The following is a 15,016-nucleotide window of genomic DNA, read 5'->3' as shown; positions in this document are numbered from 1 at the left end:
TAATGGCCAGAATTTGATCTTTTAAGATTAGGGGCCAAAAATTGATTTTCATTCCTTATTATGGCCATCCGGGTGGATTGTTTCTAAACTATAAGGAGTAGTTTTCATAAAAGGAAAGATTATTTCATGGATGGATGGAAGTAGTAATAAAATTGTAATTTTTGTGGACGGGTGAAGTATTAATTTCAATCACTTCACGACAATTAAATGTTCATTTTTTTATTACGAGAATAAAAATACCCCTTTTATATAAGTTATTATTATTATTATTATTATTATTATTATTATTATTATTATTATTATTATTATTATTATTATTATTATTATTATTATTATTATTATTATTAACTTTCATAAAAAGTTAACGTGGAATTAGAGGCTTCGGAAAAACAAGAATTTAACTTCTAATCGTCAAACTCTGAGCATCATCATCATCTGGTGCTTGAAAGATCAAGTTCGAAAGATCATAACTGACTAGTAAGCATCATCTCATTTAGAGATAGTAAGACCAAAATTGACTTTTGAATATTATCTCGTTTAGAGCTTGAAAGACCCGAATTGACTACTAAGCATTATTTTAACACCTTGCCTTTTCTTAATGATATTATCTTAGTATTAATCCGATAATTAGTAATAATAATGGTATGAAGGTTATATTAACCTAAGTCAAGAGTTTGGATAACATAAGAACTTAGAGTTTTTCTCATTAAGTTATACACATGAAGACGAGCACTTTTTTCCAGCACAAGGTTCTAGGAATATTATTAGTATTCTTCGAGAAGAGTTGTGATTTAATCGAGAGGAAAGTATCATAATGAGATTCTGAACTAACCTAAAGAGATTGAGAATAGTTTACCAGTTGAGATGAGTAATAGTTTCTTTATACTATTTGACTAGTCTATAGAGAGATACTCCAGTCAGTGGCAATGAGAGCACATCTTAAAATAAGAAACAAGAGCAATTTTTAATGTATGAATTTTATGTAGAACACGTATGAATTCGCTGTATAAAGGTATGAATTGTGAAAAATAAATTTTTGCTACCTTTGGAGTTCAAACTCAGGACCATAAATCTATCAAACAAGATTACGAATCAATCGTAGATCTTGATGATCTAAGGGTTGAAATGATTCTTATTTTATATCTTAAGAAATGTTCTTATTTTAGCCCTTCCCTATATATATATATATATGGAGTGGTTCTAGAGAGAACTAATATATATATATTTATATATGAATGGGATCATATAGATCCCAATGCTTATAATAGATCTCTAGATCCAAATCTTGACCACACATTTATGACATGTGGCGCATCAAGATGGTGACACGTGGCAAGGATTCCAAGGCAAAATCTGGAGGGGTAAAATTGGAATGTAATTTTCGGATTTAATAATTAAAAAAATATATATTTTTTTTAGATTTTCTCAAAATAGATATATTTTAGATGCATATAGTTTCACACAAAGATACATAAAGTTTTCACATGAAATGCATAACTTTGAACAGAAAAATGCATTTAATTTTTCCAATTTTGGTATTTTCACCACCCCACCCCATACCACCCCCAATCCAGCCCACCACCACCCCCCAACCCTCCCCATTACCACCCCCCAAAAATAGGCAATGTTTCACATGCATATAAAATCAAACAAAAATGCAATAAGTTTCACATAAAAATGCATTAAATTATACAAAAAATGCATTTCATTTTAATAAATCTGGTAGTTTCGCCACCCCACCCCTGCCCCTGCCCCCCACCCCACCCACCCCCCCCCCCCACCCCCCCCCCCCCAAATTTTTTTTTTCTTCCAAAAACTGATTTTCCTGATTGCTGGCCCACCCCCACCCCCACCCCCCCACCCACCCCCCACCCCCCCCCCCCAAAAAAAATTTATTTTTTATTTTTTTCAAAACTGATTTTCAAAAAAAAAAAAAAATTGGGGGGTGGGGTGGGGGGGGGGTGGGTGGGTGGGGGGGTCAGTGGTCAGAAAATCAGTTTTTGAGAAAAAAAAAAATTGTGGGGGGGTGGGTGGGTGGGGGGGTGGGGGGTAGGGGTGGGTCAGTGGTCAGAAAATCAGTTTTTAAAAAAATAAAAAAAAAAAATTTTGGGGGGGTTGGGGGTAGGGGGTGGGTGGGGTGGGGTTCTGGGGTGGGGTGGGGTTCAGGGGTGTGGGGGGTGGGGTTGGGGTGGGGTGAAATCTTATGCATTTTTATATGAAACTTTATGCATTTTTATATGAAAGTTCATGCATTCTCGTATGAAACTTTATGCATCTAAAATATACCTATTTTGAGAAAATCTAATTTTTTTTTTATTTCGAAAATTACATTCCAATTTTACCCCTCTCCAGATTTTGCCTTGAAATGCCTTGCCACGTGTCACCATCTTGATGCGCCACATGTCATAAATGTGTGGTCTAGATTTGGATCTACGGATCTATTATAAGTATAGGGATCCACCGGAACCCAACCTTATATATATATATATATATATATATATTAGTAGTTCTCTCTAGAACCACTCCATATATATATATATATATATATATATATATATATATATATACACACACTCATAGAGTCAAGGGAAGGCAATTGTCACCCCTTGATTTTTGATTTGAAATACCTATATTACCACTTATTATTTATTTATTTATAAATATGTCTTTAATATTTGTGTTTGGTATTTAAGACATGAAACATATATAATTCATTGATTGTTTGATATCCTAGATTTTAGTTAAGATTAAAACTTGTCATGCTATCTTAAGGTGGAGGTGTGATTTGTTTTCCAAAGATGAATAGTAAACTTAAGACCTTTACATTAAACGAGTCTTTCCTCTAATGTATTTATGGTACCAAACGCTTAGTTAACTCAAAATATGTAAGCAGTATAAGCTTTATCCTACCTACCAAATGCTTTAGTTGTGTTTCTAAATTTCTAATGATGCTATTGTATATGAGTTTCAAATCACGACGAATCATCGCGGTCAAATATAGATTGAGTTTCATAGATAATTTGTATATATATTTAGTTTCGGTTGATATAATTTTTTTTTGCCACACCTTGATAGAAATTCTGCGTCCGCCACTGTGTATATATATATATAGGGGTGGGGCTACCGTGAGAGCACATCTTAAAATAAGAAATAAGAAATAAGAGCAATTTTTAATGTATGAATTTTATGTAGAACACATATGAATTCGTTGTATAAAGGTATGAATTGTGAAAAATAAATTTCTGCTACATTTGGGATTCGAACTCAGGTCCATAAATTCATCCAACATGATTACGAATCAACCGTAGATCTTGATGATCTAAGGGCTGAAAATGATTCTTATTTTATATCTTAAGAAATGCTCTTGTTTTAGCCCTCCCCCATATATATATATATACATATATATATACATATATATATATATATATCAAAATCTCAAAATATTTAAAATCTCAATATAAGCTAACCCTATATATATATAGAGAGCTTGGTTTCGGTAGTACCATGTCTTTAGGTAGTATTATTAAATTGAGATTTATATAAAAGAGAAAGGAAAAATAGAATCATTGAAGGTACAATAAAGAAGACTAAGGGCCAAAGACTTGAAAAAGAGCTCGTCAAACAAAAGATACAACAAAACAAGCAAAATGCGCAGGACAACCTAGTAAAAGGTCCAACGAGGCTGCAGCACATCATAGAAAACACCTAATAATAAGGAAAACCCATGTTGGTGTGAAAGTCGTCCAACTCCATTTTATCCGACCAACGTCCAGTGGCGATATTATTCATAGCTCGCATATTACACTGTTGTTATGATCAACAATGAAGTCCCTCGGCTTATAACCCATTTCTTACGCATTTTGGAGGCGACCTTTGATGCTATCTTCTAGGACCTGTGGCACACGCGGACGCTCCATACCCTTTGGAGGACGACCCCGTCCACGCTTAAGCGGCACTTGCTCAACGAGCATTTGCATCCCCTGACTCACCTGTTCCTCTAACCTGATAATAAGTTAGCAATATCCTCCTGAGCAGAGTGAGTGAGGCTCTTTTCCGTCTCTTTCTAAGTGTTCTTGGTGGACGTCGCCAACCACCAAATAATTCCTGCGGAATTACCAAAATAAATTAGTATAATGGTAAGCAGGGTCGATCCCACAGAGAGCAGTTAAAAATCATTCAAATCCCTAAATCTATAAAAACGGTGATGCCACCACGCCTTAATTTTGAGAAGAATTAATTAAAACTAAGAATGCAACAAATCAAATAGAAATAACTCTTGAAATAAATCAATAGAAAGGTAATTCGGCTCAAATAAATCCACACTAATTTAATCTCTGATCCTCGACGCAATAATCAATTAATCCCTATTAACCAACGAGTTATAGGATACCGTGATACGCACTGACATACCCCAATTCCTACTTACTATGTCGATAGACAGCTAGATACGCTAGTCTTGTCTATTTCCCTTATTAAAATATAACCTAGCTGGATACGCCAGTCTTAGATTTAATATTCTAATAGCATTAAGGTGAAGGAACCCCATTTATATCAATTATCCTAGATACGCTAGTAATAATTAATATACCAATTAATTCCTACTACGAACATGGTAGTTTTGTCACTAATCAGCCCTATTCCAACAATTATGGATTGGAGGTGCTAATTGACTATAATCCAATTAAACCTAAGTTGATCAGGCTTAAATAAAATCAGAATTATCATTGAACCTAGGAATTAATCGGAATCAATAGGAATCAATTTTAAACCAATTAGGTCTCACAGATAATTGAATTAGAGTTTCATTATTCTCGCCGAATTAAAAGTTTAGCTACTCATGCTTAAATTAAGAACAAGCAAAGAAATAAAAGTAAACATAGAACAAGAGAATAAATTAAATTGCGAAGAAAATAAAATCACCACTCTGGAATGAAAAGAGAAATCGTCTGTACTGAAAACTAAAGCAAAAGGATGAACGTAATCAAAGTTAAACTAATAAGTCTAAGTCTAAAGTTGCGGCTGCCAAGGGAAAGATGATCTCCAGGAAAGACGAAAATTAGGGCAAGGAATTATATATCTGAAAGAAAAACTAAGCCCTATTTATAGACTTCAAATCCTTCTTGATCACTATGGAAGTTGCCATGCAAAGTAGAACTCTAAAGGCAATAAAATCGTGCAAGATAAGGCAACTTCCAGCTGGCGTACTCAGCAAGTAATCTCCACTCTGGCGGAAATCGCGGCTCTCGCCAGAGGAACGGCTGTCGTCAGAGAAACGGACCTCGCCAGAGAAATGGCTATCGCCAGGGGAACGGGTCGCGCCAGAGAAATGGCGGTTTCTCTGTCGCGCCAGAGAAATGGTGATTTCTCTAGTGATTGGTTTCTCTGCTCTGGAGAGTTGACTTTGCTGCTCTGGACTTTGATTTCGCTGCACTTATGATTCCTCTGGCATGCATGATTCCTCTGGCTTCGATTCCTCTGCTCTGGCTGGTGATTTCGCTGCTCTGGCGATTGGTTCTGCTGCTCTGGAGATTGGTTTCTCTGACGCGGGGCTTCGGCTGACTTCTCTGGTCTGGTCTGGAGCGCGGGCTTTGGCGACAGAGCTATGCTGCTCTGCTCTGGCTACAGAGTTATGCTAAAAACACCCTCTTTAGCCCCGAAGTCTCCAAAATTGTATTCTTCCATCTAAAAAACCTAAATCTCCTGCAAAGCATCAAACAAGCCATAAAACGCACCAATTTCCAGAAGATTCTCTTAAAATAAAGCTCATATAAACCCCAAAATTTAGCAAAATTAAGCATAAATCAGTTCTCAATCGCTTGGGACCCCATCGTATCAGATGTACCACACATAGGCTTAGGAGCAGACATCTTTGAATCAGACACCCACATCCTTCAACCGCACAATATGACCTTCGTCCTCCATCCTTGCCTCCACAGTGACGGTCTGGAGAAGGTCTGATCCTAAGGTCGCATGTTGCTCCCCATGAGTCTCCTAAAGGATAGCCACCACCCTCTCCCCAGTTATCAACTCAGGGCCGAAAAGCGATGCCGGGGCAGCAGCAGCATCCTGACCAGTTTGAAGTGGCCCCATCTATTGTTCGGTCTTAGCAGCTGGCAGCTCCTCTCCACACACAGGGGTCACCACCCGTCGATCCTCAAAGCCTGACTTAGCTTTGCAGTTGTTAATCGGGATAACACGTCTAGCCTTTGCCTTTTCCTTTCCTTTAACATCATTCTTCTTTTCCAAATCACACGTTTCTTGACCTCAAATTTGTTTATGGCATTTATCAATAGAATGCCCGGTGATCTTGCACTTAAAAAATATAGAGGCAGTTGTTCAAAACCAAGCTCCATAGAAAACGAGCTGTCCTCGCAATCTATAAGAAGCGCATCAGGCAGAGGCACATAAAGGTCGATCTCAATTAATATGCGAGCATAATGTCCCATGTCCCCTTGTGCCAAGGCTTCATTGACCTTAATAGGGGTGCCTAACGATCTCCCAATTCCCATAATAATGTCTAATGTCCAAAATTCCACGGGTAAGTAATATATGCACGTCCATACTTGGAATAACGAAGATAATTCTTTGTAGGGATCGAAATCACGCACCCATTCTCTCAGTCTCATCGTGCCATGAGAAAGATCCCAAACAAATTATTTTTTAGCCAAAGACTTATTGGACTGAGATGAAAATTTCAGAGTGTAAAAGCTTTTACCTATGGGAATTAATTGCCAATAATCTGTCGTATTCTAAGTTTTTTGAAGCTCCTGTTTGAGATCAGCAAGGATCAGTGACTTTTCTTATTTTCTGAGAATAAGCCTCTCAATTAATACGTGCTGAAACTCTCGAACACGATGCTGGAAAAACTATAATTGAATCGTTAAGGAGAGAACGTAAGCCCTTCTTCTCTGGCTGAAGCATCGTAAAACGGTGAACCAGGACATCGAGTTTTCTCTCCACCCGATGAGGGTTGAGAACAGCCGCAAAGGAAGGAGGAACAACCTCTTGTGAGAGGGCATGAATAAGGTCAGGATTGACCTCTGTAATAGTCAGCGCCGTAGTTGACTTAAGAGTGGTAAAGGTAGTGCGGCTAGGGTTGACGCGACTGGGAGAGACCATATCCAACCCTCAGTCTGTGTGCGGTGGAGAATGATCGAAAACCAGGTTTTCATCCAAGCAAAAACCTACGGCAGACTTACCCGAAGAAACCGAAGGTGTATTCAGGGAAGTCCTCTGTAGGTTGAAATTAGTTGACACCGGAGGCAGGTTTAGCATGGACATGTCGCTTGCGACAGGGCCGCCGGAAGCGTGCAGCGGAGACACCATCAGTGTAGGCAGCAACCATCAAACCTAGAGTTAGGGTTTTCGAGAGAGATCGTGCTTCCAGTAATTTTTTTAGCATATCAACAATACTATTCATGAAATTTATTATAAAATTATTTATAATAATTTAATTGTATTACGATATTTTCGTTAAAAGGTCAATAGTTTGTGATTAAACTCATGTCTTTAGGTCGTATGTAATACCAAATATAGACTATTAGATCACATAAACCGGATGATCCAAAAGTTGCCACGTTTTTTCCACGCGGATCCCGCATAGATCTTGAAAGGTTGACCCGTTTACAATTTTTTTAAAAAAAATTTAACTTGCAAGAAGTAGTGGCTGTTGGGAACTCAATGAAATATCCTAATCCTTGTTTTGATGAAACCAAAATCAATAGGTTTCTTGTGTAATAGACTAGAACTGCTCGAACTCAAGTGTTAGAGTTCTTTTTCTAGGTTAGTTGCTGTTCTGAAGACTGAAGACTGAAGTTGCCGACTGAAGCATCAGTTGAAGAATCAGTTTTGAACTGATTACTTAATGCGTGCCACGTGGAATCAGCGGACTGATACTAAAGTCAAGTATCAGTTAAACATTCTTCATCGGACTAAATCTCCAAATGTTCAAAGGAAGCCACGCACTCCAGAAGTACAGTCGCATTAAATGCAGAGATCTCAGGATCGTCCTTTCTCTGCAGAAGTCATTCCTCTCTGGTGATTACTTTTTCAGAGATGTCGCATCTCCTGCTCTTCAACATAGTCGTTCTCACCAAACAAGGAACCTCGAAGATTGAAGCCTCACCCCAAGTTCAAATTACTCTCTAACGGAAGAAATCTTGAAGACCTTCTCCGCCAACGGATCTATTCAAGACTTCTCCTATAAATAGCGCTCGAGGATCACTTCAATCTTCACCGATTCAACAACATAAGCTGAAACTCTGCCAAAATTGTTTCTCAGCCAAAGCCCAGCCTCTCCAAAGTTTGAATCGAAGAAGAGAATCCCAAAGCCAAAAATCAGTCACTGCTGATTACATAAATTCTCTTAGACCTTAGGCAAACCTTTGTTTACCCAAAGCCTAGGTCAGACTAACTCCAAAGAACCTGTTCTTTGAAGTTTAGTTGGCAAGTTTTCAAACCTCCCTTCGACCGAATGAATCGAGTGTTTGAGTTGTAAAAGAGTTCAGGAAGGTACTCTGTCTCCGTGAGATCCTAGTGCACAGTGCGTGCTAGGAGTGAGAAATCCAACAAGGTGTGTTGGTACTGAAGATTGGATCTTCAGTTGTTTAGGTTTGCTGTGCACCCGTAAGCACGAGCTTCGGTTTGTAGTGCACCCGTAAGCACTTGCAGAGTGAAGTTGTTGGTCTGATCAACCGACTGTGGATGTAGGAAGTATTTTTCGAACCACGTAAAAATCTCTGTGTCATTTACAGCTTTCAGTATTTACTTTCTTACTTGTGCTCTTCTTTTCATAAACTGAAAACTGATTAATTGCAAAGAGAAACTTAAGACTAACAACAAAGGCTATTGCGAAACAAAAGTTTTCCGCTGCGTGTGTTATCAGTCTGACTGATCTATCTTCTGATAGTCAGTAAGATTTATAACATCTTTGTTTATCAAACTCGACTGAAACCTTACATGCATCAGTTAAGTTCTTTGGACTTAACTGATAACTTCTTACTGAAGAGTATTCAGTATCAGTCGTCAACCCTATTTTGGTCAAAACTCTTTTCTGTAAACAGGTGTCTGAGTTTATGTTTAAAGTTTCGTTTTGATTTCTGTGTTGAAATCGAAAAATAGCCCATAGGTGTATTCCCCCCCACATACACCTATTCGAGACCCTCCGGACCTAACAGTGGCATAATTATACAAATGTAAATAATTGCCTTTGTAGTAAAAATTAATTACACACTCTCATTCTCTCGTGTTCATCGGGATTCAAATAGTTTCTCACCCACCTTCATCGCGATTTCGATTTCTTCTATATTTATCTACAATGACTCGATGAATTAAAAAACCAACAAAGAAGAAATCCTCCAGGGATGAAAATGGTTAGTTAATACTCCCTCTGTCCACCAAAAATATGCCACAATTTCCTTTTTCGTCCGTCCACAAAAAATATGTCACATCCATTTTTAGTAGTAGGGTCCACACAACTCACTCACATTTAAAGTGGGACCTTTACTCCACTACCAACTTTACTCACATTTTATTAAAACTCGTGCCGAAAGTAAAGTGACATATTTTTGGTGGACGGAGGGAGTACAATTTTTTCTTCTACGTTTTTGCATTTCAAATTTTATGTATATAAATCACACAAAAACTTTAGATGAACTTATTTCAGAGTTTAAAGAACACTAACTTTGTTATTTATCTGATCGAAAACCCCTAATTTTATTATTTATGAACTTGAAGAAAAGAACACTAGATTTCAACGCTTTGTTATGCAATATCTGAGTTTCATATATTATTTATGCATTTTATAGAGATGCAGTCCTGATTTTTTTATTAAAATGAAATAAACACATCAATAAATTGTCCTACTTACATAAAAAGATCTTTAATCGTGAATAGATGTGGATCTGTGTTGGAATGAGTGGGGCTTTTAATGCTTTAAATATTCATTTCCTTAAAGATAGTATAAATGTCACGACCGCATTTTGCTAAGGATAGCAAATTCGGGAAACTGTGACTAGGGGAGGGGATTTAGGAGCGGGATTAGAAAAGGGGCATGTTTAACTTCTTAATGACTCAACTTTATATAAAGAAAGATAATTGAACTTAACTAAATATTAAAGAAGACCACGAGGGGGGCCATGCATAATTATCCAAAAGATACTCAACAAGTTCGAGTACAATGTTAATAATACATAACGGGGGTTGACATAGCAACAAAATATCCCTAAGCATAATCAGTGTTCGCAGTGGAAAATAGTAATTCGAGTATGTGTGTGAAGACAAATACTCTACTCTGAGATTCACATTCTAGATTGACAAAATCTTCGCTTGCACACTGCATCTCCGATCACGGCTCAACCTGCACATTTATAAATACATACAGGGCTAAGTACGAGAGTACTTAGTGGGCATTTGCCAAAATTTACATACATGCATATCATTTTATTGTCAAGCCTTTCATAAGTAGTAAAATACGAGGGTTTTCTTTTAAAGACTCGTATTTACTAAATAATTATAATTTCTTTCATAAATAGCCCGCGCAGGCATTTTATATCATTAATGACCATATCAGTAACTCGTGCCGAGAGGGAGGCCTCCCTCTATGGACACTGTGATCGGCCAACCCGCTAGATGACTCACGATCATGAAGGTGTACACTAATTCTGATGAGATTTGCGGTCCCATACATAATCCGAATTCGATTAACATCAAATAGGTTATTAATAATAAAACATAAAGCATTTAGGCATTGACAATTATTTAAATTCTTCATTTCATGAAGCATAAAATGTTAGCAATTCTATAATATGATTTTAGTTTATACGTAAGAAAGCCCACCTGTTCACGTCGTCTTAACAACATGTCCTCGTCGCCTCCCTAGCCCGTTCTCCAATTAAAGTGCGCGACCTTCATCGAAAAAAGGTTCGATAAGACTGAGAAGGAACAATCGGGATTTATAAGGAGAACGACGTATTTTAAGGGGTTTTAGGGTTTTGCATCTCATTAACAAGTTTTAAACTCCATAACACATCTTAAAAAAAACTGATTTAATACCCATATCCATGGATAGGTTCAGTACAGGCTTAGGTTTGCTCAACTCGAAGCTTATTGGTGTTTTAAGAGGATTTTTCGAATTTCATATTTTTTACAGCTTCACTGTGAATATCAGTCCACTTTGAACGCTTGCTATTTTATGCTCGGTTGGAGTTAGGAGTCGAAAGCTATAGGAGTCTATTTTCATTTAAAAGAAACGGTGCTCAATTTCGAGTACCGAGTTTCAAGTTATTAACGATTTACAGACGCTTACCAAAACTGACAGCAGGTCTGAGAAATTGGAAATTCTGATTTTATGACAGATTCATTGTGCGTTTCAGCCTACCTTGGCGGCTCGCCATTTCCTGCTCAGTTGGAAATAGGAGTCGCACCTTCTATCGTTAGAAAGCTACACGAGTCTACTTTCATTTAAAAAAAACGGTTCTTGATTTCGATTACCGAGTCTCAAGTTATTAACGATTTACAGACGACTACCAAAAACTGACAGCAGATTAAGATTCGAAAATGATGCAAGTGTTGGGAACTTAATTGAAATATCATAATCCTTGTTTTAATGATACCAAAATCCATAGGCCTTAATTGTAATAGACTAGAACTGTTTGAACTCAAGTGTTAGAGTTCGTTTCTAGTTAAGTTTGTTGTTCTGAAGAGTGAAGACTGAAGGACGAAGGACTGAAGACTGAAGTTACCAACTGAAGTATCAGTTCGGAACTGATTACTTAATGCGTGCCACGTGGATTCAGCGGTATCAGTTAAACATTCTTCCTCGGACTGAACCTCCAACGTTCAAAGGAAGCCACGTACTCCAAAAGTACAGCTGCATTAAATGCAGAGATCTCATGATCATCCTTCTCTGCAGAGGTCATTCCTATTTGGTGGCTACTTTATCAGAGACGTCACATCTCCTGCTCTTCAACATAGCCGTTCTCACCAAACAAGGAACCTCGAAGATTGAAGCCTCAGCCCAAATTCGAAAAGCTCTCCAACGGAAGAAATCTTGAAGACGTTCTCCGCCAACGGATCTATTCAAGACCTCTCCCATAAATAGCGCTCGAGGATCACTTCAATCTTCACCGATTCAACGACATAAGCTGAAACTCTGCCAAAATTGTTTCTCAGCCAAAGCTTAACCTCCCCAAAGCTTGAATCGAAGAAGAGAATACCAAAGCCAAAAATTAGTCATTGTTGATTACATATATTCTCTTAGACCTTAGGCAAACCCTTATTTATCCAAAGCCTAGGTTAAAACTAACTCCAAAGAACTTGTTCTTTGAAGTTTAGTTGGAAAGATTTCAAACCTCCCTTCGAGATACAGAATCGAGTGTTTGAGTAGAAAAGGAGTTCAGGAAGGTACTCTGACTCCGTGAGATCCTAGTGCAGGTTCGTGCTAGGAGTGAGAAATCCAGCGCGAGTGAAGTGTTGGTACTGAAGATTGGATCTTCAGTGGATTCGGTTGTGTGCACCCGGCTAAGCACACGGTTAGGTTTGCAGTGCACCAGTTAAGCACTTGCGGAGTAAAGTTGTTGGTCTGATCAACCGACCGTGGATGTAGGAAGGGTTTTCCGAACCACGGAAAAATCTCTGTGTTATTTACAGCTTTCAGTTTTACATTCTTACTTGTGCTCTTTCAATTGATAAACTGAATACTGATTAAATGCAAAGAGAAACCTACGACTAACAATGTGCTCAACCAAGGCTATTGCGAAACAAAGTTATTTCCACTGCGTATGTTATGAGTCTGACTGAACTATCATTTGATAGTCAAGAAGACTTGTAACATCTCTGTTTTAGCAAACTCGACTAAAGCCTTAACGTGCATCAGTTAAGTTCCAATCTGATAACTCTTTACTGAAGAGTATTTCAGTATCAGTCGTCAACTTGGTTTGGTCAAAACTCCTTTTAGTTAACAGGCGTCTAAGTTTGCGTGTAAAGTTTTATTTTGATCTCTATCTTGAGATCCCTCTGATTTTGAGAAAAAATAGCCCATAGGTGTATTCCCCCCCCCCCCTCCCCCTCCCATACACCTATTCGAGACCCTCCGGATCTAACAGCTTGTTCTATAGGTTTCCACGTTTCGTGAGCTTCTAACATGCTATTACTCAACACCCGATCCTAACCAACAATCTCCCGTCAAAACTTGACATAGTATATCTTTACTCTCATCTATCAAATCCCACTAATCATATTTCCAAATGAGTAGCAACAATGAAGATGTCAAGCAATAAAACATAATTTAATTATACTAGTCAAATTAGCATGCTTCATAACGCAATGTGGAAACTCTATTTAGTCTAACACCATTCTTAAACATACTACATATACTGCTATGTAAACAACCACATACATATGCATATAAATGTGAGTCTGTACAAAAGAAGAAGAAAAAATGACAAAGAAGTTCCCATCTTCCCCTTTTTCTTTTGTTTTCTCAAAATACTAAAGCATGCATTCAATCCCACACATATATAATTACTTTGAGAACTTTAAAAAAACAAGCTCACTGTTTCTTTTCCTTAATCAATCGTGTATACCAATATATATACACTAGAGTCTCTTTTGAAAAACAAGTTCCACATTTTCCCTTTTCTTCTCTTTAAAAAAAAAAAAAAAAAAAAAACAAACAAACTGGTACAACCCCTTATTTTTTGTGTACATGAGGACAATGAATAAGACATATAATATTAATGAACAAGACGTATTTCTAACGAACAAGATGTATATACTGATGAAAAATAAAATTTAAAAAATTGGTAATGAATAAAACATATATACTGATTAACAAGACAATATATACTGATGAATAACAAAATTTAAAATATTATGCTTCCTCCCGGATTCGAACCCTGTGAAAAAAAATCACCCTCCAGATACAATATCAACCATAGGATTGATAAAATAAACGCACCAGATCGTGCCCTAGATCTCACTAAAATTAGGGGGTCTCATTGGAGCAGCCCCCTATATATATATATATATATATATATATATATACATATATATATACACACACACACACACGTTTATACATTGTTCTTCCAGAAATTTTTAAACAAGTCTCTCTCTTGTTTTCCTTTGAAATACTTGAGCCATACATACCTATATATATATAGGGGTGAGCTACCGTAAGACCACATCTTAAAATAAGAAATAAGAGCAATTTTTAATGTATGAATTTTATGTAGAACACGTATGAATTCGTTGTATAAAGGTATGAATTGTGAATAATAAATTTTTGCTACATTTGGGATTCGAACTCAGGACCATAAATCCATCCATCAGGATTACGAATCAACCGTAGATCTTGATGATCTAAGGGCTGAAAATTATTCTTATTTTATATCTTAAGAAATGCTCTTATTTTAGCATTCAAGCTTATAATAGATCCGTAGATCCAAATCTAGACCACACATTTATGACATGTGGCGCATCAAGATGGTGACACGTGGCAAGAAGCTTCCAAGCATTTCAAGGCAAAATCTGGAGAGGGGAAAAATTGGAATGTAATTTTCAAATTTAATAATTAAAAAAAAAATAGATTTTCTCAAAATAGATATATTTTAGATGCATAAAGTTTAATACGAAAATGCATGAAGGTTCATATAAAAATGCATAAAGTTTCATATAAAAATGCATAAGATTTCACCCCACCCCACCCCACCCCAACCCTGAACCCCCCCACCCACCCCCCACCCCCCAATTATTTTTTTATTTTTTTTAAACTGATTTTCTGACAACTGACCCACCCCTACCCCCCACCCAACCCCCAGCCCCACCCAAAAAAAAATTATTTTTAATCTTTTTGAAAAATTGATTTTCTGACCACTGACCCATCCCCATCCACCCACCCACCCCAATTTTTTTTAAAATTTTTTCAAAAACAGATTTTCTGACCATTGACCCATCCCCACCCCCACCCCACCCACCCACCCAACCACCCCCAAATTTTATTTTTATTTTTTCAAAA

Source organism: Salvia miltiorrhiza, chromosome 1 (genome assembly GCF_028751815.1).
Source record: "Salvia miltiorrhiza cultivar Shanhuang (shh) chromosome 1, IMPLAD_Smil_shh, whole genome shotgun sequence".
NCBI classification, from domain to species: Eukaryota; Viridiplantae; Streptophyta; class Magnoliopsida; order Lamiales; family Lamiaceae; genus Salvia; species Salvia miltiorrhiza.
This window is presented reverse-complemented; position numbering follows the sequence as displayed.